The 24,058-nt window shown below is 40.2% G+C and overlaps 1 protein-coding gene and 1 pseudogene across 3 annotated transcripts in view; one reads left to right on the forward strand and one right to left on the reverse strand.

The window, feature by feature from the left end:
* The window catches only part of SF3B1 (splicing factor 3b subunit 1), a 43,299-nt gene extending 41,225 nt beyond the window's left edge, over positions 1–2,074 (reverse strand). For 2 of the 3 annotated variants that reach the window (XM_054699966.1, XM_054699967.1), the window contains exon 1: positions 1,939–2,074. The gene's annotated coding sequence lies outside the window, so the exon portion shown is untranslated. The remainder of the gene's footprint in view (positions 1–1,938) is intronic. The other variant, XM_037523760.2, reaches the window with a different exon arrangement.
* Positions 2,075–2,338: 264 nt separating this feature from the next.
* LOC119256064 (coenzyme Q-binding protein COQ10 homolog B, mitochondrial-like) lies at positions 2,339–20,059 on the forward strand (annotated as a pseudogene).
* Positions 20,060–24,058: the final 3,999 nt, after the last annotated feature.

The following is a 24,058-nucleotide window of genomic DNA, read 5'->3' on the forward strand; positions in this document are numbered from 1 at the left end:
GCCGCCCGCTGCTCCCCTCAGCAGTGTCCTTCGGTCCTTCTGCCTGCTCTGCTCCCCGCTCTGGCTCTGGTGAATTCTCTCACCCTCCCGCGCTTCTGCCTGTACCCAGTGCTTGTATAAATAAATAAATAAATAAATAAATCTTAAAAAAAAAAAAAAGCAAACATTTGCTATATTTAAAAAAAAAAAAAAATATATATCTCAAATATATTTTTGATGGCATAATTGGTTTGGACACTAAAATACTGCTTCCAACATGAATCTGCTGTTTTAATTTACTATCAACCTTTGCATATCGTATAGACAGACCTTTTAATCCCCAATTTATGGAAGCACTGTGATCTACTACAACTGAGCCAGAGCTTAGTATCACCTTTAAGTTTACAATATATCCTTCTTTCCTTTGCTGGGAAATCAAATGAGTATCATACACTGTCATCTATTGCAAAGATTCCTTTATTTGCCTTAAAAAAAATTTTATTGGGAAACTATTTCAATGGGTTACCCAATTCAGTCGGTATTTTCAAGTGTCTGAAATGAGAAAGTATTTGGTAAATTTAATAATTAAAAATAGGCCTCAAATTAAGTACATAGGTACATCATTATTGTACTGAAAAATATGTTTAACAGATGTTCTAGTTAATAATACCTTAGTAGAAAGTGGCAGTGCCAACATTTTATAGGCACTTGGTAACCACTGTGGTTTATGAACAAAGCAATAATATAATGAATGGGTATTTTAATGGAAAATATAACTGTAATGTCTAAAATTTGAGACAAGAAGAGCAATGTGTATTTGAAGATAACGTGACACAGAATTGTTTGGATGCAGCTACATAACCACATCAATCAATAAGCACATCTGTGTTAAACTGAAGGGTGTTTGACAAACACTATCGATGGTGCTTTCAACTCCACAAAGCCTCTGGTAAAGGATGATGGCAGCAAACAAAACAAAGGTAGAAAATAAGAGTCATATAAACACACAGCAGCTAGAATACTTTTTAAACGTAAATCAGATCAAGTCATTATTCTGTCCTCTTAAAATGAGTCATTTCACACAGAATAAAATGCAAATGTGTTACCATGGTCTCTCATACACTATAATAAAGTCCTCACTTCCTCTCTGACCTTATTTCTTACCATGCTCATCCTTATTCAGTGCTCCGAAACCCTTGCTCTTCATAAAACCAGGCAACAATGTTCCTGTCTGGGGTCTGCACTTGTTCCCTCCACCTGGTTACTTTCTTCACAAATAGTCAAACTTCACTTCCTCACTTCACTTAGGCCTTTGCGCAGTATTTACCTCCTTAGAAACCCAACTAACCACCCGATGTAAAACAGCACCCCTCTCTGTCCTTACCCTGCTTCACTGTTTTTCTAGAGCAGATTATCTAACGTATTATATTCTAGTTAATTGATTTCCCTCACTAGAATATAAACTCAGTGATGTCAGACTTGTGCCCTTACATACATAGAACCTAAAACAGCAAAGACTGTCGAATATTTGTTGATTACATTTAAGCAGTGATCTCAGTTACCTTTCAAAACTTTATGCATCTGGTACTATTGCTGGACAAATACCATGATTTACAGAAAACCACTATATGACGTGCGAAGGTTAAACAAGGACCTTGGGGAAAATGTCTGGACTCGATGACTGATACCCGAAATGGATGCATCTGAGCAAAATTGTCTGGTTTGTATGGAATAAGAGAAATCCAAACCACACACGAAGGGCAATTAAAATGTTGGCCACGTAGGGAGAAGCAAAAGGAACCGAGTCTCTTCCCTTAAGCACAAGCCCTTACGCTGCCCTCGCAACCACACCAGGGGGGACGCCCGTCAGGGACAGTATCCTAGACCGTCAGCAACCGCAAGCTTCTGATCGCCAGGCTTCACCGCCAGGAGCGACGGCGGGTCCGGCCCAGCACTCACCGGTTTGAACAGTTACATAATTAACACCCAGAACCTCGGGCTCCCTCCACCTCCAGGGCAGAGTTCACGTGCGGGGCCTCACGACCGGAAACTGCCCCCAACAGGACCGCCACCAACCGTTGGCTAATCTCCGGAAGTGTCCCGGCGCGGGAGGCGGGGTGAGCAGTCACGGCGTGTCTTGCGTAAGGCGCATGCGCGCGAGGCGGGCACCCGAGGCGAGCCCGCGGAGAGGGTGTGCCCAGGCGGCCTTGAGCGCCTCTGATTGGCCGGTAGGATGACGACAGCATTTACAGTCGGGCCTACGGCAAGCGAAGAGTACGTCAATTTTGCGCAAGCTACTAGGGAAAAAGGGGCGTGACTGGAGAGTCAGGGAGCCCGCCGATTGGCTGCCGGCGGGGAACCGGACCGGCGGGTCCCGAACTGGGCGGTGGCCGGCTCCAGTGAAAAGATAATGGCAGCTCGGGCCGGTCACAGGATCCTGAGAAAAGTGGCCTGGGGATGCCGCCCGAAGTCGGCTGCCGCGGCCGGAGCCCCGTGTCCGGCGCAGGTATCTCTGCGGAACGTCAGGTAATAAACTGCGGGGACGCCGCGACGGCGGTGTTTTCTCGCCGGGCCGGTGGCGTGGCCGTCCCGAGGGCTTGGGCGACGCGGAGCCCGACCGGGGACGTTTTCGCGGGCCTGGGAGTGAGGGGTCTGTCCACTGCCTTGGGCGTTCGCGGGACTCCGTCGGCGCGCCCCGTCTGTGTCCGTGGCCCGGCCCCGCGAGAGTCGGGAACCGGCGGCCGAGCGATTTTGGAAGCAGTCGATAAAGCTGCGGGGGGCCGGTGCCCTCGGGCCCTTCCGGTCTCCTCCCCAAGGCCTGTCACCTGTGTTCCCAGGGCCGCAGGCTGCTGGCGTGTGAAGCTTGTGGCCTGGCGACGAGCCCCCCTCTTCCTCGGTGCCAGATTGCCGGACGGTTTTCCTACTTTCTGCTAGAGGTCTTTGCCCCTGCCCTTCGGTGCTTGCAAAACTAAACGAGAAGGGCCTCCCTGGTGGCACAAGGGTTTGGACGCAACCTAGGAGGCTGTCCGCAGCCTCTGCAGCACGAGTTCGATCCCCTGCCGGCCAGGGAGCAACCCACATGGCGTAGCCGACTTCTCCTGACTCTCCCGCTGCTCCCCTCAGCAGTGTATTTCAGTCAATCTGCCTGTTCTGTTCCCCGCTCTGTGTCTGGTGAGTCCTCTCACCCCCCTACACCTCTGGCCTGTACCCCAGCTCTTTGTATGCATAAATAAATAAATCTTTAAAAAAAACAAACTGAAAGAGCAGACTTAGGGAACTTGGATTTTTTTTTTTTCCCCACTCCACTGTAATTTAGACGTCCTGTAACCATGAACTAGAGTCTGCCTTCTATTTTCCTGTTTGGGTTCCCTTTTGGTGGGTGGGGGTGGAGATGGAGGCAGACATAAAGGATTCCACATTCTATATTTAATTTCCTTTTCGTAATGACAGTGTAATAAACTATGTTCGAAATTTTCAGCTAGTGTTTAAAATTAATTCAGTTGTAAACAATACGGGATAGCACGTCAAAGCGCCAATCTGGTTTGAGTTTAAGTATGTTTTGATTCAGTGAAGAATTTAAAAAATACCAAGAACTAACCAAATCCTGTTGACAGAGTGAATGAAATTGAAATAAAACCATCTCCTATCATTTATTCCGACTGTAGGAAATAATTTGAAAAAGCGGTTCCAAGCAGAACATACCCTATTATACTTTAGATCTGTTTCTATTACTTTTATAAAATATTGGTTCACAAGTGAACAAAATTGTGCATTTGAGGAAACAAAACAAGTAGCTTTTCATCAAATTAAGGTTTAAGTTTAAGATAAATACCCTCTGTCACAGTGAAGTGACAGGGAGTTTATATAAGTTTACTGACAGTCTGAAGCATTAACATAGATTTCTGACTTTCATTATAACAGTATTTCAGATAGTACAGAATATTGGTTTCAGATAGTACAGAATATTGGATGATTAGCAACAAGCTGTCCTTCTGGCCCAGTACTCACTTTATGTGTGTGTACATAGATATATGCATGTATTACATGTGTGTACATGTGTACATATATGTGTGTGCATGTATACATATATACACACGTGTGTGTATATGCAGTTGATAATGTATGAGAAAAGGTGTCCATTTAGGGCTTTGTAAACCTAGTATGCAAACTGATTAGGAGAACTCTTGGCTTCTTTAAACACAGGTATTCCTTTTAGGACTGTAATCAAATTGTAAAAGGGTTTCTTTTGGGGGAGACTTCAATACATACATCTGCTACAAAATTCCAAATGTACAATGAAAAACAACCAGACACCCAATTCACCTCTTTAGATGAGAGGATCTTATCTTTTTTTTTTTTTTTAAAGATTTATTTATTTATTTATTTGTTTGTTTATTTATACACGCACTGGGTACAGTCAGAAGCGCGGGAGGGTGAGAGAATTCACCAGAGCCAGAGCGGGGAGCAGAGCAGGCAGAAGGACCGAAGTACACTGCTGAGGGGAGCAGCGGGCGGCAGGAGAGGTCTGCGCGCCATGTGGGACCCTCCTCCTGTGGCCGGGGAGCAGCCGGGGATCGAACCGGCGCCGGATCGAACCGGCGCCGCAGAGGTCGCCGGCAGCTTTGCAACCCAGCGCTCAACCGCTGCGCCACCGGGGAGGCCCTTAACTCCTTTCAAAAGGAGGTCTTAATCACCTACCGTCATTTTTTGTACTTAAAAAAATCCTCATAAGCTTCATGTTTATTTTATTGACAATTATATCCTTAATGCTTAGCACAGAATGAGCATGTGAACTCAATGAGTATGTGAACTAATGAATAAATTCTAATGTGAAACAGTTACACAATAATCCTGTTAGGGCAAGACTTAAAAATATTTTATGTGACCAAGAGTATATTAGGCATCTGTATTTATTTATTTATTTTTAAAGATTTATTTATTCATTCATACAAGAACCGGGTACAGGCCAGATGTACAGGAGGGTGAGAGGATTCACCAGAGACAGAGCGGGGAATAGAACAGGCAGATGGACTGAAATACACTGCTGAGGGCAGCAGCGGGCGAGACAGGAGAGGTCTGCCACGCTATGTGCTATCTGCGGCCGACAGAGGGGATGGAACCAATACTGCAGAGGCTGTAGATAGCTTCACAGCACGCTGTGCTCAACCGCCTGCTCCACCAGGGAGGCCCCAGGCATCAGTATTTAGAAGTACCCTCAAACCATTACCATTCTGATTATCTGAACATGTTTTGTACACATATACATTGAGATGGAAATTGGAAGGTGAAAGAACAGAAAAGTTATAAGAGAGCTACCAGATCTCCAGAGGGTGAGACCTGGTTTCAAGTCTTACTAGAGATCAAGAATTAGGGAACTTCTATAGATTCAGTTGAGAAAATAACTTGGGTAGATAGGAAGAATTGAAAAATAGATGATGAACAGGCTAACAGGCTCATGGCAAGAATGTGTTGTAATGTGTGACTACAGACCTTTTCTGCCTGAAGCTTCTAACCCTAACTGTAAGCTGTTATTTTTCATTTTCTTTTTTTTTTTAAAGATTTATTTATTTATGTATACAAGAGCTGGAGTACAGGCCAGAGGTGCAGGGGTGAGAGGATTCACCAGAGTGGGGAACAGAACAGGCAGACTGATGAAATATACTGCTGAGCGGGGAGCAGTGGGCGAGTCAGGAGAGGTCTGCTGCGCCATGTGGGTTGCTCACTGGCTGGCAGGGGGATTGAACTTGTGCTGCAGAGACTGTGGATTGCTTCATAGTGTGGTGCTTAACCCCTTGTGCCACCAGGGATGCCCTATTTTTTGTTTTCTTTATGGTGCTTAAGAAGTTTTTTTTTGCTTTCCTGTGTCTATCTGTATGTGTGTTTTCAAGTGGGCAGGAAGAGCTGCCATGCTGTTTTTTTTTGTTTTTTGGTTTTTGTTTGTAGTAATAATCTAAAGTTGCAAAGTGTTCTAAAGTTATTTTTTTTTAAGATTTATTTTTAGGGCCTCCCAGGTGGCGCAGCAGTTGAGCTCTGGATTGCGAAGCTGCCCGCAGCCTCTGCAGCACCAGTTCGATCCCCGGCCTCCGGAGGAGGGTCCCACGTGGCACTCTCCTGCCGCCCACTGCTCCCCTCAGCAGTGTACTTCGGTCCTTCTGCCTGCTCTGCTCCCCGCTCTGGCTCTGGTGAATTCTCTCACCCTCCCGCGCTTCTGACTGTACCCAGTGCTTGTATAAATAAATAAATAAATCTTTAAAAAAAAATGAATGCACTTTAAAAAAAAAAAGATTTATTTTTATTTATGCGTACAAGAATGGGGGTGTAGGCCAGAGGTGGAACCAGAGGTGAGAGGATTCACCAGCGACAGAGAGGAGAGTAAAACAGGTGAATCTACTGAAATACGCTGCTGAGGGGAGCTGTGGGCGAGTTAGGAAAGGCCTGCTGCGCGGTGTGGGACAACTCCCAGGCTTGGTATCAACTCATGCTGCAGTGGCTGCTGATCGCTTGATAGTGCTCAGATTTTAACCCTGTGCCACCAGGGAGGCCCAAAAGTGTGATAGTTATTTTGTAATCTCTACAATTTGTGTTTCCTCTTAGTTTTCAATATTTAAATCAGGTAATCTTTGTCTTTTTAGATATTTAGCTTCCTGTGATATACTATGAGCAGAACTCTCCCACTACATGCCTCAGTTTTGCCTAAGGATTATATGCAAGAACTTTCTTCAAAATTGCTGCACCGTTAAAACAAAAGGAAAGAATATTCAGAGAGGAGAATTATTGGGTTTGTATATAATATAATAATAGTTCTGCTAAAAAAACACATTCACAATTTTCTATTGAGTTTTGTGCCTCTTTTTTTTTCCCCTAGGTTTTCTTCTTGAGTCTATACTTGTTTTTCCAAGTTGACCTTGTTGTTTTATAAATATTTGTTGAATGGCTATAATTATTGATGACTTCATAAGATAGAATTTTATACTTAACAAATAAAGGAAATAATTTAACTGCTGAGATCTGCACATTTGCGCATAGTAATACAGTGGCAACATACAGCTCCCTTCTCACAGACACATATAGCTATACAGACATGCTAAGTGGCTTATTCCATCTAGAGCTGAGAATGGCAAACTTATTTTGTGAAGGACTAGATATTAAATATGTTGAGGTTTTCTGTTGCAGCTGCTCAGTTCTGTCATTGTGGTCCAAAGTAGCCATAAACAATATGCAGTAAATGTGCTGGTGGGAGTGCAAACTGGCCCAACCACTATGGAGAGCTGTGTGGAGATTTCTTGACCTACTAAACATAGAGCTTCCATATGATCCAGCAATTCCACTCCTAGGTATTTACCCAAAGGACACAGAAACAGTAATTCCTAAGGGCACCTGCACCCCTGTGTTTATAGCAGCACTATTTACAATATCTAAGCTATGGAAGCAACCCAAATGCCCAAAAATAGATGACTGGATCAAGAAGATGTGGTACATATATACCATGGAATATTACTCAGCAATCAAAAAAGATAAACACATGCAGTTTGCAGCAACATGGATGGAGCTAGAAGGGATCATGCTCAGCGAAATAAGCCAGAAAGAAAAAGAAAATACCGGATGGACTCAATCATAGCAGGAATTTAGAAAACCTAAATAAGAGACCAGGAAAAAGACTAATCGATACAAAGTAAAAATCAAAATCAACAAGCAACTATAAACCAGAGACACATTGGGGGCTGAGCGGCAGGGAAAGGAAGGACTAGAATCAAAAAGGGGGGAGGTGCATTTGTATGGGGAATATAACCCAAATGAAAATGCATACATTGTGCAAAATGAAAAATGATGTAAGAATTATATAAAATAAAATATTTAAATAAAGAAAAAAAATAATATGCAGTAAATGGATGTGACTGTTTTCTAGTGAAACTTTATTTACAAAAACAAGCAGGGATTAAGTTTGGCCCCTGAGTTGGGATATATATTCCAGCGGATAGACTGTGATTCTGCTAAGTTAGAAACAGAGCAACATTATTCTTTTTTTTTTTAAGATTTATTTATTTATTTATTTATTTATTTATTTATACCAGCACTGGGTACAGTCAGAAGCGCAGGAGGGTGAGAGAATTCACTGAGCCAGAGCGGGGAGCAGAGCAGGCAGAAGGACCGAAGTACACTGCTGAGGGGAGCAGCGGGCGGCGGAAGAGGTCTGCGCGCCATGTGGGACCCTCCTCTGGTGGCCGGGAGCAGCCGGGGATCGAACCCGCGCCGCAGAGGCTGCGGGCAGCTTCGCAACCCAGCGCTCAACAGCTGCACCACCGGGGAGGCCCAGAGCAATATTATTCTTAAGGAGACTTCTATAAGATGGTCTTAATTCCCAGCAGGCCTTTAAGTATTACACAAGTTCTTGTAAAAATACATTTCATTAATTTTATTCAGTTGCATTTTCCCATATATTTCTGTGGTAGACTTTTGACAGACTCATGGCTAGTATCACTGCTAGTTATTGCATTACTGGCTAGTTATTGTATTAGGTAAGGTAGTGGTAGAAGTGATAATAGATAGAAACCCAAAAGTATATATTTTTTCTCATGTGAAGTTTGAGTGGGTGTTCATAGTCCTTGGACAGCAGTGCTTCAAGTGAGTGATTCAAAAATCTCAGCTCCATCCAGCTTGTGGTTTATATAATTCCTTAGTCTTCAAAGACTTACGATACACCAGCTTCTTAACCACATGTTGTTCTGGAAGTGGTACACAGTGCTTTGTCCCAGATATTACTGGTAAGAATAAGTCATGTGAGCAGGTCTAAGTGCAATAGTGGAATGAGCTAGGAGCTGTAGCCCCCTGATCAGTAGCTACTTGGCAACAACACCCCCTTCCCTAGAGTAAGTAGAAATCTTTGGATATGTGGAACATCTTTGCCATAGTAAGGGTCTGTTAAAAAGAAAAGTGGCAATTGAAAGATAAGAAATTAAATAGAATGTCTTTTTTACATTTGAATCACTAATATTTTCCTTCTGCTATATACCTTCCATTTGACAGGCACTACTGGTGCTTTATAATTGCTTCATTTAGTTTTCACAAAAGTCAGGTGAAGTAGGTATTATTATTCCCATTTTAGAGGTAAGAAAACTGAAGCACACAGAGTTTCTTATACATTAAATGTCTTGATTCTAAAGCTAATTTTTCTCACCACATGTATTCTTTTTTTTTTTTTTTTTTTTTTTTTTTTAAGATTTTTATTTATTTATTTATACAAGTACTGGGTACAGTCAGAAGCGCGGGAGGGTGAGAGAATTCACCAGAGCCAGAGCGGGGAGCAGAGCAGGCAGAAGGACCGATGTACACTGCTGAGGGGAGCAGCGGGCGGCAGGAGAGGTCTGCGCGCCATGTGGGACCCTCCTCCAGTGACCGGGAGCAGCCGGGGATCGAACTGGCGCTGCAGAGGCTGCGGGCAGCTTCGCAACCCAGCGCTCAACCGCTGCGCCACCGGGGAGGCCCTCACCACATGTATTCTTAAACATTTTTTTTTTTTTTTTTTTATAGAGGCATGTTTTTATTTATTTATTTATTTGTTTGCTTGTTTATACATGCACTGGGTACAGTCAGAAGCGCGGGAGGGTGAGAGAATTCACCAGAGCCAGAGCGAGGAGCAGAGCAGGCAGAAGCGAAGTACACTGCTGAGGGAGCAGCGGGCGGCAGGAGAGGTCTGCAGGCATGTGGGACCCTCCTCTGGTGGCCGGGGAGCAGCCGGGGATTGAACCGGTGCTGCAGAGCCGCGGGCAGCTTCGCAACCAGCGCTCAACCGCTGCGCCACCGGGGAGGCCCATCCACATGTATTCTTATTTGCGCCCTTATTCTTTTCTTATTCTGAAAGTTTTTATTACAAATGGGTTTTAGCCAATGATCTTAATCTTTTCCCCCTTATGTCACCTAATATAACTATTGCTTATTTAGTGCTTATTTAGCTTCATGCACTATGGTGAAACTGTTTTGTTTAACCCTCAAGGGAAGCCTATAGCAATATTTTTCAATTATGGATGACGAAAATGAAGTTAAGAGGTTAAGCAGCCTACCTAGGGTCACAGACTCACAGTCTGTTTGAGTCCACACTTGTACACATTCTTTCTGACTAGAGTCTGTTCCCTTGACCATGATGCTCTACTGCTTTCTTAGTCTTTGTAGACTATTTTATGACACTTGGTTTCCAGGCTATAAAGTTTCATAATTTTTCATGGGACTTGTATTGACATTTATTTCAAAGTATCTGGAAAACCAGTGTAGGGGAGGTTTTTCTTTGCCGTGGGCCTAATTTCATGATTAGAAAGATTAATTCAAATATATATATATATATATATCATTCTGTCATATTCCAGAAATACCTTTTTGCAGTTTAGATTGTAATTGCTTAAATAACTATATCAGTTTAGACATGTTATATTTTAACAATGTTCTTATAACTAAGAATAATATGTGTCTGGCTCTTGTTAGTCAGATTGACTTTTACATGTATATATACAGTATTGTTTGTTTGCTTATTTAAGTTCTGAAGTTATTTTTGTCGGATTTATTTCTAGGTAGTTTGCATATCTGTGGTTCTGTTTTCTAACTGATTTATTTAATTGTATTGTCCCTTGATTTTTCTACAGTACAGGAAATAAATTTTATATATATTTTATAATAAGTTGTCTTACTAAATCCTGAGTTGATTCTCTTATGATAATCTTATCACATGTCAATTGATAATTTTTCCTATTTCTCTTCCCCACATTTGCCTCATATTCATGCTCTGATTTAATTACTGTGATACTTTAAGAACTGTGTTACATAACAATGATAGTAGCCAATATCTTTGTATTATTTTTAACTCTAATCAAAATACGGTATTTAACCATCCATGGAGGGGATCATGTACTTTTTCTAACTAATATGGTTATAATTCTTAGTATAATTCTTAGTATTAAGCCACCCATCCTTAAGTTAATTGTGTTTGATTTGATCATTGTATTTAAAAAATGTATTTTGGGATTATATTTGCAGATATTTTATTTAAAAATTTTGTCTTAGAACTCACAGAGGTGATATTGGCATATCGATTTTTTTTACTTATGTTCATAGTCAGATTTGGGTTGTTAAGACGTTGTGTAGGCTCATAAAAAGAGTAAAAATGGTTTCCTTTCTTTATGTCCTAGTGTAGGGTTTTTTTAAATTACAAAAGTAATACAGTAAACATAACTACAAAAGTATATATATACTGACTGTCTTTACCCCTATTTCCCCTGTGTTAATAGCTTTTAATTGTTTAATCAGTATCCTATTACTTTAATAATTATTTTTAGGAAAAAATAAATATCAAACATTTAAAATTGAGGAAGTAGATTTAATTTTTTAAAACAGATAATAGAATTATATATATATATATATCCTGTCTGGTTTGTAATATGCTTTTTTTTATATAGCATCATACTATCAACCTCTTTAAAGTATGTATTTGATCTTAATTCTTTTAAATAACTGATACAGAGTTCTGCAGTATGGATGTCCCATAATTTATTAATCATTTGTTATTATTTATTAAGTATTACTGTTGGCTAAAAAACTTTCAGGTTGCTTTTAGTGTTTTCTCTCAGAGTCTCAAGCTTTAGATGCTGGTCAGTAGCTAAAATTTTAAAAAATATTGGGGTCAAAACGGGGTTGCAATTGTATGGGGAATATAAAAATAAAAATTAAATTAAAAAAAATACATCTGCAAGCCAATTCACCTTGTGACTTCTGCTGTATGTGTATATTTAGCTCCCTTTTATTAGTTTGAAGTAATTTGTTCTAAGTGTTTTTCACCATATGTGCAAATGATTTATTGCCTCATATAAATAAGTGTTATTGATATACAGTTTAAACTATGCATATGCCATATAACTAGGTTCAGTCAAAATCTTTTTTTATTTTTTTTTAAGATATTCTATGCAGGAAATGTACGATGTAGTATCAGGAATGGAGGATTATAAGCATTTTGTTCCTTGGTGTAAAAAATCAGATGTACTATCAAAGAGATCTGGATACTGCAAAACACGATTAGAAATTGGGTTTCCACCCATGTTGGAGTGCTATACATCAGTAGTAACCTTGGTGAAACCACATCTGGTAAAGGTAATAATTTTGTTTTTTACTGTTTTTGAATATTCTCCAAATACTGGTTATATCAAATAGTGTGATAGCTGAAAAAGATGTTCCTAAATTAATAGGAAAAGGAAAGTAGGAAACAAACCACTTAATCTTTGCACTACCTATTTTGTTTGTTTATTTGTTTGTTTCATTATAAAATGCTTACCATTGAGGGGAAAATTGAATTTGTTTAATAAATATGTACTTTTAAGTCAAGGAGGGGAAAATAATTAGAGGATGAAGAAAGGTAGAAAACATAATTGTGAAGAACATAAGCATTGTTGTGGCTGTCTTGCATGTGCTGGGTAGTAAAATGTCAGGTAGTATTACATGCATTATATTAATCATCTTACCCTTGTTATAGGAGAATAGACATAAAGAAAAGATGCCCACGGCCTCCCTGGGAGCCTGGGGTTTAAGTGTCAGTGCTATCACCTTGACTTTCCACCACTACTACCTGAGTTCCATCCCTGGCCAGGGAGCTAACCCACATATGGCGCAGTAGACCTCTCCTGTCTGGCTCACTGCTCCTCTCAGCAGTGTATTTCACTCAATCTGCCTGTTCTGCTCCCCACTCTGTCTCTGGTGAATCCTCTCACCACTACCCCCCACCTCTGGCCTATACCCCAGGTTTTCTATGCAGTAAATAAATCTTTACAAAAAAAGAAAGAAAAGATGCCTAGACTTAAACACACAAAGAGGCAGAATCCGCAGAGTAATACTCACTTCTTTTGAATTCATAGACTTCAACTCAGCACAAAAGCTGAGTTGCATTTTGTGCCCATCAAGAAATTTGGTATCATTTCTTGATAATTGGCCAGAGCTAGATGCCCTCATTAGTTCTTTGATACACATTAAAGGGGGTGCAACTCTCATACCAGAAAGATTAGACTCTCTAGTGAGGCTGATCCTTCAGAGTTTTCCTGGTTTCACTCTCAAAATTTGAACTCCATTTGAAAGACTGTGCCTCACTCTGGGACTTTTCCATTACTACATAGGTTTTCACCTATTTGCCTCATAGTTTGGGGGATTTTACCCAACATACTTTACTGCCTCTCTTATAATAGCTAACATTTCACTGAACCCTTTGTAGTGCTTCACTTAAATTACTCATTAACTCTTCACAATAGCCCTTTGAGATTCAAATGTCATTATTCTGTATGTTACAGTTGAGCAAACTTGGGCTTAGAAGAGTTAAATAACCTGCCCTGGGTCACAGAGCCAAGAATCTAGCTCATTTTCTCTGACACCAGTGATTATTTCTATAATCTTAAAAATATTTTTCTCTTACAATTTAAATCTTGACATACTGTGCTGCATCTAACTAGAAGAACTATAAAAATAACTCATTTTCTTCCCTTCCATCTTCTTAACACATACAGGTTAAAGTCAGTCTGTTTATTGTTGTACATGGAATCATCTACCTACCTCATATCCCACCCCACTACTCACACACAAACATAGTCTCTCTCTCTAAATCCCACACATAATATTTTTTTTTTAGGCATGTATTTATTTATTTGTTTGTTTGTTTGTTTGTTTGTTTATACATGCACTGGGTACAGTCAGAAGCACGGGAAGGTGAGAGAATTCACCAGAGCCAGAGCAGGGAGCAGAACAGGCAGAAGGACCTAAGTACACTGCTGAGGGGAGCAGCGGGCGGCAGGAGAGGTCTGCTCGCCATGTGGGACCCTCCTGCGGTAGCCAGGGAGCAGCCTGGGATCGAACCGGCGCCGCAGAGGCCACAGGCAGCTTCGCAACCCAGCGCTCAACCGCTGCGCCACCGGGGAGGCCCCCACACTTAATATTCAGGCAATACAATACATCATAAAGTTCCATGAATACACCATACTGTGATTATTCCACAGCATTATCTGTGCCTTTGCAAATTGTTCACTCCTTTACCTGTAATAAACTTAACTCCTTGGTTATTGATCCTTCAAATTTCAGCTTTCTGGTATTGATGTGTTGATTACTTCCTTTCTTTGATACAGATAATCAGTCTTACCTCAGTGATTTCTCTGGCTGTGTATATGCTTTCTTTCTCTTATCACTCTGTAGTATATTTTTTCACCTGGATTTCTCCTTGATAAGCTTGATCTTCATGAGGGAATAGAGGAGCCTTCCTATCTTTTTCATCTCTGTATCCTTAGCACCAAAGTTATAATGATGGGAATCATGAGGGTCCTTGCTTAAAAAGGTCTTACTGCTGTATTCTGGGGTTACTGCTGATCCAGAGAGTTTCATTTTAATCTCAGTGACTTTCAAAACTGCCTTGGAGGGAGTAAACTTTTTAGAAAAAAGAACTTCACATTGATGTGTGAGGTCATCATTGCTATCTATCTCATGTTTATGAGACTTAGAGAATTTAAGAACTTTATACAAATTTCATGTGTGTGTGATTCAGAAGCTTTTTTCCATTATAATATGTATAAATTAATATCTATTATAATATGCATAAATTAATATACTAATTTATTATTTAAAGTTATATTTGAGAGTAGCATACAACTATATATTCAGCTTTTGGTTTCTGGGTTCAAGTTCTGGGTTTGAATTCCTAATACACTTATGTGACATACAGTAAAAGTCATTATAACCAAGGAGCTGCAAAATTGTTTGACATTTTCTGTGAATTATTAGCTGTCGCAAATGTGCCTGCCACTTAATGTATCAGTAATTTTAGTCTACATTAATCTATAACAGCTAGAAGCCCTTGAAACATACACTGGTTTCCATTTAGAAAATTAAAAATTTTCTTTTTATAAATATATGATTAGAGCATTTCTTTGTAAATTCATTTGAGTATGGATGAACTTGATCTTCTTTGTAATGTTTCGATCTTTTTTTTTTTTTAAAAGATTTATTTATTTATGCATACAAGAACTGGGGTACAGGCCAGAGGTGTGGGGATGGTGAGAGGATTCACCAGAGACAGGGTGGCGAACAGTCAGGAGAGGTCTGCTGCGCCATGTGGGTGCTCTCTGGCAGCCGGGGGATCAAACTCGAACTCTTGCGCAGTGGCTGTGAACATCTTCATAGGTTATATCTTAACCCCTTGCACCACCAGGGAGAGGGCTTAGATTTTGAGACAGAAATTTTTTAAGTGTTCTGCTGTTGAGGGAAGATGGTATATATTCCTAAGATTAGTGGTGTACTAGCATAATAATATCCAGATAGCATCTTAGGATAGTTAATAAAGAAGCTAAATTTCATTCAATGTCACAATCAGTCTTGACAATAGACCAGTAGCTGTGCTTCTTTCTGGTTACCATTTTTTATACTGTAGAAACAAAGAGACAACACTTAAGATTTATTTTTTATTTATGCATACAAGAACTGCAGTGTAGGCCAGAGGTGTGGAGAGGGGAGAGGATTCACAAGCGATAGAGTGGGGAGCAGAACAGGCTGATCTACTGAAATATACTGCTAAAGGGAGCAGTGGGCAAGACAGGAGAGGTCTGCTGTGCCATATGTGGGTTATCTCCCTGGCGGGGGATCGAACTCATGCTGCAGTGGCTGGTGATAGTTTGATAGTACTGAGACTTTACCCCCTGCACCCCCAGGCAACTCTTGAGTAGATCTCAGTAAGTAGTTTTTAATGATACAGAATGGGAAAACACAAGATGCACAGCACAAGACATTGCTAAGTATTATGTGTCAGTGTGTATATGTGTATATACACACATAAGATAAAACATGAGCCCTGACAAGGTTAAAGGTCTCAAAGCAATGGGACTTTCAGGGAAGTGGCTTTAGAGACCGCTAGAAGTATAGAGCAACATTTGAAGGAAAGACTGAATGATGAAAAAAAAATGTTGTATAGAAAAGAATTATGCATTTTTGCTAGAGATCTGTTCCATGTTCCTTATAAATGTTTTGTCATCTCATAATGATGGTATAAAATAGGCATTATTCTCATTTTAAGAGATTAATGAAGTATGGTTCAGGGAATTTATTTGTTTTTTTTTTTAAGATTGATTTATTGGGCCTCCCCGGTGGCGCAGCGGTTGAGCGCTGGGTTGCGAAGCTGCCGGCGACCTCTGCGGCGCAGCGGTTCGATCCCCAGCTGCTCCCTGGCCACCGGAGGAGGGTCCCACAGTGTGCTTCGGTCCTTCTGCCTGCTCTGCTCCCCGCTCTGGCTCTGGTGAATTCTCTCGCCCTCCCGCGCTTCTGACTGTACCCAGTGCATGTATAAACAAAACAAACAAACAAATAAATAAATAAATAAATAAAAACATGCCTCTATAAAAAAAAAAAAGTGTTAAAAAAAAAAGATTGATTTATTTATGCATACAAGAGCTGGGGTGTAGGCAGAGGTGCAGGAGGTGAGAGGGTTCTCAAGAGACAGAGTGGGAAGCAGAACAGGCAGATCCACTGAAATACACTGCTGAGGGGAGCAGCAGGCAAGACAGGAAAGGTCTGCTGCAACATGTGGGTCAGCTCTCTGACCAGGGATCAAACTCATGCTGCAATGGCTGCGGATAGTTTCATAGTGCTGATGCTTAATCCCTTATACCACCTGGGAGGCCCCGGACTTATTTGTTCAGGATGACTTTTAAGTAGCAAGGCTGGAAATAAACTTCCAGTAAATCATTGTCTCTTTCTGCTGGAGAAGAGAACTTTAGGAAGCACAGTGGATGATAGTAGTGGAAGAGAGATAATAGTGAAACAACAGACAATCTTGGGGATCCCAGGAGAAAATGACTTACTTGGCAGAAGGTCACTTGCTAGTACCAACTTAAAAGTGAACTGTTTTTATCACTTGTGATCTGACTTATAAAAATGTTTACTTCACAAAGAACTGAGCCTCCACTACAGATTCTGGACAATAATAAATGATGTTTTATTGTGGCTTTATTTTTTTCATTTTTTTGTAGGCATCCTGTACTGATGGGAGGCTTTTCAATCACTTAGAGACTGTTTGGCGTTTTAGCCCAGGTCTTCCTGGCTACCCAAGAACTTGTACCTTGGATTTTTCAGTAAGTGTCTTATACAGCCCTTAATTTATTCCAAATGTTGGCGAAATTGTAAAGAAGTGTTTATCTATTTATTAGAGTTCACATGCCCTAATTACTTCTCCTATGTGCATAGAGATTACGGAAAGATACCTTCAAAAAAACTCAAGTTTTGAATACCTTATTCACTGACCTTATAAAAATGAATGCTAAGGAGGTTTTCACATTTTCTATTTTATTTCTCAAAACCATGAATGTTCTTCTAATTTTTACCAGTCTACAGATTATAAGACATGCTATGATTTTACTACCAGCTTAATAATAGTTTGTTAACACTAAATGAAATCGATACATTGATTTACATCTACAATGCAGCAATAAAGTACAAAGGGGAAAATGTGTTTTTAGAATCTAGGGACTTCGATAATGTTCTTGTTCATATCCTTAGATATAGAAAACTTAAAACCACCCGTGGTTTTTCTTTGCCAACAGATAGATACTGTTTGAGTTCTTTGTATTTGTACTCAGGTATTATGTCTTAAGAAATGGTAATAATTAAATTACTCTGTTATTTTCAGCCCATTGAGTTGCTTTCATTAAAAAATCCATGGACTTTAATGGGACAATTGGAGAAATTTGATAAGATGGTATAGATTAGACAATAACATTGTTATCTTGTATTATTTACTCCCACTTAAAATTTCCTGACTTTAATAATTGCACTATGAATATACATACATTAAAATAGGAGAACCTGGGTAATGGGTACAATAGTACCTTTGTGCTATTTTTGCACCTTTTTTATGAATCTAAAATTGTTTCAAAATGAAAAATCAGGGCCTCCCCGGTGGCGCAGCGGTTGAGCGCTGGGTTATGAAGCTGCCTGCGGCCTCTGCGGCGCCGGTTTGATCCCTGGCTGCTCCCCGGCCACCGGAGGAGGGTCCTGCATGGCGCGCAGACCTCTCCTGCCGGCCACTGCTCCCCTCAGCAGTGTACTTCAGTCCTTCTGCCTGCTCTGCTCCCCGCTCTGGCTCTGGTGAATTCTCTCACCCTCCTGCGCTTCTGACTATACCCAGTGCATGTATAACAAACAAAAACAAACAAACAAATAAATAAATAAATAAAACATGGCTCTATTTAAAAAAAAAAAATGAAAAATCAAATTTTTACGCTTGTGAATATTTGTTCCTTAAATACTTCTCAGACCACTTGCCTTAAATTCTAACTTGAGCAGTGAAGAAATATAAAGTTCTAAATCATTGTCTACGATAAGATTGTACCATCTACATTATCTGCTTAGTGGTTCCAGGTATGTATGTGCATGAATGTTCAATCTCACCTTTCTGTTGCTGCTTCTCATGGGCATACCTATTAGGATCACTTCCCTTCCTTGTTTCCTTTTAGAATTTAGAATGTATAAAGTACCCCTATTGGGTACTTTAGAAGCCAGAATAGTAAATGTATTCAACAGAACTTTTTATCCAACAGGTTTTTTTTTAACTTTATTTTTATTTTTGCCAGAAGAACTGGGATGGGATGTATAGGCAATGGTGTGGGGAGTGAGAGGACTCACCAGAAACAGAGTGGGGTGCAGAACAGTCAGATTTACTGAAATACACTGCTGAGGGGAGCAGCAGATGAGACAGAAGAGGTCTTCTGTGCCATATGTGGGTCAGCTCCTTGGCCAGGGATCAAACTCAGGCTGTAGTGGATGACAGTGCTGAGACCTAACCCTTAGGCCACTAGGGAGGCACCATCAGTTTTTTTTAACTTAATAAAAGCGGACTGCCTGAAATTAGCCCCTTTCACAGTTGTGCTTACACAGGTATAGCATTATCTTTCCACTTACAGATGAGGTATTTGTCCAGAGCATAAGTAACTTGATTATAATACCTGTCAGATAAGTTTGTTTTTAATGGCAAATGAGATAGTCTACCCTAAGTAGACAATTAGTAAAATAAAGATCTTCCTAAAATAATTATTAACATTTTTCTACAGATTTCTTTTGAATTTCGCTCACTTCTACACTCTCAGCTTGCCACATTGTTTTTTGATGAAGTTGTAAAGCAGATGGTAGCTGCCTTTGAAAGAAGAGCTTGTAAACTCTATGGTCCAGAAACAAATATACCTCGGGAATTAATGCTTCATGAAGTTCATCATACATAAAGAAGGAACTGGTCACCTACTTGTAACTTTAGTTTGCTCACTTTTATGAAGTGCTTTTCATCATTTGCTTTCGTAAGTCAGAAAGTACTTGTTAAAACCAGCTTTGATTATAAACCTTCACCTTTGAAAATTTGCACTTGAAATACAGAACCATGTGTACACAGAATTCAATCAAGTACAATTCAGAGTAATATATATGTTGGCATATTTGCAATAATGGAACGTCATCACTATTTCTAGTATACTAACATCATTCTTCTGAGCAGAAATTGAAACTATAAATTTGAACCTCTCAAGATACTTAAACAGTATTACGTTAACCATATCGCGTTTAAGTTATTAAATTCAGACTATTTATAACTTACTGTCATAGGGCCTTCCTCAGGGCTTAGTATATTTGGTAATCATCAGATATTTAAAGTAAAAACTTTGACTTAAAGGACATTGTTACTGATGTTTCCTTTATATTTTCTCATTTTTAAATTGTTCTTAAGGGTAGTAGTAGATAATCCAATGCTATAGTGAAGTTAGCTTCCAGATAAACATTGAATTTTGTTTTGGTGAATGGTCCAGAGCTTTCAGTTACATTTCTAGTAGTTAGCAACCTTCTGCAGGTACTCCACTCTCTCAATAATGTTGATTGTGTTGAATTTTGCCTACAACTGTGGGCAACAAATGAAGATAAGTTGGTTGATAGGTCTCAAGCACCCTACATCCCTATTTGCTATTTATTGTGTGTACTCACTTTCAATAATGTATTTCAAACTGATATTTTTGTAAACAAATCAATGTAAGACTGAAGTGATAACTTAATAAAGTTAATTTGTTTATTTTTTAGTTATTTTGGTTATTGAAATCTTCCTGTATTATGTCAATGTGTATTTACTGAACATGGTAAATTTTAATTATAGCATTTCGTGACTTAAAAATGTTTTCACAGAAACCTGGGCAAAATTCATTTCTCCTTTAATTCAATATTGATTTCCTTTTGCATATCCAACAACCCATTTTCATTGCACTTCCAATCATAGTGCTTTTAACTTTGTTTTCTCAGATCAATGAGGGACCTCAGAAATGTGTTCCCTACATAAAAGCATGTATGTATCAGTTTGTTCAGTGACTCTGTTTTGAGTACTAATTCTCTGCCAGAAACTCAGTATACAGTTGGAAAGGATTCATGCACTGTAATCACATGGAGTTTAGTTGTGCTTACACAGGTGGAGCATTATCTTTCCACTTACAGATGAGGTATTTGTCCGGAGCATAAGTAATTTGATTATAATACCTTTCAGTTTCTTTTTAATGGCAAATAAGATATTTAGCAGATAAGACCCAGATACTTTTTTTTCTCTTTAAGTAGAGTACTACTTTTCCTGATAGAGATAACCTGTACAAATGCCAGAGATAACTTTTAGGTTTAGACTATAAATTAGTAGTTGGGCTAGTGTTATGATAATATCTAGATGGTATTTTTGGTACGTGAATCCAGGAGTACCTTTCGTAAACTGCTCGTAAAAGTAGCATCTGGTCAGTGGAATTGAGGGGAATGGTGGTCTCTCTGGAAAGTTGAAAGAGAAACGTCTCCCTTGGTTTTGCTTTTTTTGATTGTGTGAAGATAGGAAGTTTACAACCACATCTGCCATCTTTTCACAACTTATGAGTTATCTCATAAGTTGAGATAACTCTAGGGAAGCCATCTTAGAATGCCTGCAACCTCTGCAGTGCCAGTTCGATCCCCAGCGGCCGGCGAGGGTCCCACATGGCGCGCAGACCTTTCCTGCCGCCCGCTGCTCCCCTCAGCAGTTTATTTCATCCAACTGATCCCTGCTCTGGCTCTGGTGAATTCTCTCACCCTCCCGTATTTCTGACAGTACCCAGTGTTTATATAAATAAATAAATCTTTAAAAAAGAAAAAACTTAATCATCGAAAGTTGAATGAAGCAACCAATATAGCAGAATTTCTAAGATTTCTAAGGCATGAATGATTTCTAAGAGCGAAAACTCCACATTAGAATAATTACAGTAGTAATTTTTACTAAAATGAGTAACTGAAAGTTACAGCTTATGTATTCTATAGTTTATATTTATTTCTTCTTAGGTTGCATTTTTGGGTAATTTTTATCTTTTTGTACATTAAACATAGTAATTAGGAAGAGACAATCCAGCTGAGACTCAGTGGTGATCTACAACCTGGCTTCATAGGTAAATGTGATTTTAGCTCTTTGGGTTAGTCCCTTTTTTATTTTTATAAATACTTTAAAGTTTGGGATTCCTGTATCTTTTCTGTTTTAGAGACTTTAATGTTTACTTTGTTTGCTCTACCACTAGTTTTATTCACTCCTATAAATTATATGTATAGAAACAAGAACATAATCTGTACTTTATAAGCAGACATACTTTTATGGACTCTTGGCTTTGTTCTAAGTAACGATCATTATTGATACTCAAAATATCTTAACGTGAACAAAGATAACTCCTTGGGTTGGCCCCTGGAAAAAGAAACTACTCTGGATGATCTTTAAAATATTCTTGCTGTCAGGTAGCAACGTGTTCCAGATCCATCCTGATATTTTTGTCTCAAGGCATGGACTTGACTGCTAATCAAGGAATCCTGCTCCCTTTTAGTGGAGGCTAGTATTTGAGGCTAAAGTGTAATACTTAGGAGCACACATGAGAATGGGTAATGGGCACTATTGCTATTGCTGTTGGGGGGACTGGTCACTTTTTATGACAGTCAAATGTAGAGTTAATTTAAAATTTTAAATTCAAATCATTTCCAATTTAACAGCTACCTAACACTCCCATTTTTCTTAGAACATTTGGCCTCATCAACTTATTCCAGCTAAGGTCCCTCACATTTGTGAGGACCAGTCATTTGCCCCAAAACCTGCTTTTCAAGTTTTAATTCCCTGAAGGCCTGAGTTGAGCTGAAACTACCTGGGTTGTAGTGCATTCCCCTTTCTCATGCTTCCTAAAAATAACAGGCTCTAACTTTAGAGTGATATTTTTCCCCCCTTGGCTATTTTTTTCAAGCAGATCCAGCTTGTAGGTTCACCTTGATTGTCATGGCGAACTACTAAAGCAATGTTTGTGTCCCATGCCCTTTTCTTTCAGGCTTATTTACACATTTGTCCCAACACACTCCCAAAAATCCTGCGTTAAAAAGGCCCTCCACGAATCTGTACCATTCCAATAAATTCTACCATGCAAACAAGTTTCCCATTTTCAGTTTAACAATCTGCCTACTGGCATCTCTAACTGCAGCCTTTTGGAGTTCTTTGTAATTGCCTAGATGCTGGCTCAGAGGTTCATCCCAGGATCCCCCTTTGGTTCAATCAAATTTTGCTTCTCACCACTCTATGTTTGGTTGTTGGAAAAGTCAAAAATGCATCATGACTTTTCCAGACAGCCCAGTAACTCTGAGACTTCATATGTTAAACTTTCAGCCTCTTTGTAACTATAACATGGGTTTGGTAAGACTAGTTCCTAACTTGATTGTTTTGAGAGCTAAATTAATGCCAAATATTTAAACACTTTAAGGTTTTTTTTCCTCCAGCTCCTGTAATTAGTGCTAGTATTCTAGTCAACTTTTTTTTTTAATTTTTTTTTTATTTAGAGGCATGTTATTTATTTATTTGTTTGTTTATACATGCAGGGGGGGGGGTACAGTCAGAAGCGCGGGAGGGTGAGAGAATTCACCAGAGCCAGAGCGGGGAGCAGAGCAGGCAGAAGGACCGAAGCACACTGCTGAGGGGAGCAGCGGGCGGCAGGAGAGGTCTGCGCGCCATGTGGGACCCTCCTCAGGTGGCCGGGGAGCAGCCGGGGATCGAACTGGCACCGCAGAGGTCGCGGGCAGCTTCGCAACCCAGCGCTCAACCACTGCGCCACCGGGGAGGCCCTCTAGTCAACTTTTATTTGTAATGTCTTATTTAGTCCCGAGTCATTATTAACAAAGCAAAGGTATTCTAGGTGCAGAATTTCAGGGCACTAGCTTTTTTTTTTTTGAAGATTTATTTTTATTTATACAAGCACTGGTACAGTCAGAATCGCGGGAGGGTGAGAGAATTCACCAGAGCCAGAGCAGGGAGCAGAGCAGGCAGAAGGACCGAAGTACACTGCTGAGGGGAGCAGCGGGCGACAGGAGAGGTCTGTGCGCCATGTGGGACCCTCCTCTGATGGCCAGGGAGCAGCTGAGGATCGAACCGGTGTTGCAGAGGCTGTGGGCAGCTTCGCAACCCATTGCTCAACCGCTGCGCCACTGGGGAGGCCCGGGCACTAGCTTTTGATCTGTGATAGACTATTTCCCCTTCTATTTTGGTCCAAGCTATGCACACAGATCCTTTTGAGTCCTGATCACCAAATTCCAATGGGGTTTCCTACATGCCACGAAATGCTGCTCTAGACAGCAGTTGGGTGTCCTACAACTTAATGCAGCTCAGATATTACCCCCAAGGTAGCATCAAATTTAATAGGCTAAGTGTTCAGTACCACTAAACTGCCCACACCTCACTACTTCAAACACATTATTGACTGTGCTTCTGACCAACCAGCAAGATTGGGGATTCCCATTACCTCTTTCCTTGCAACTGGCAGGCTTCAGATGCAAACAAGCCAGGTTATCTTTTGCACTTCTGACCATCTGCATGGTCATGACCTCCGCCCTCCGCATTCCCTCCTCCTTGGGTTCAATTTACTTGCTGGATAGTTAAGACAGCTATGTAAGAATGTAAGTCAGGAACAAACAGATTTGAGATGCATGGGGCAAAGCACAGGGAAAGATGGAAGACCTTTCTTGCCCTCTTCAGGGACAC

The sequence above is a fragment of the Talpa occidentalis genome, unplaced genomic scaffold (assembly GCF_014898055.3).
Source record: "Talpa occidentalis isolate TD23 unplaced genomic scaffold, MPIMG_talOcc4v2.1 talOcc4.3, whole genome shotgun sequence".
In the NCBI taxonomy this organism is placed as follows: Eukaryota; Metazoa; Chordata; class Mammalia; order Eulipotyphla; family Talpidae; genus Talpa; species Talpa occidentalis.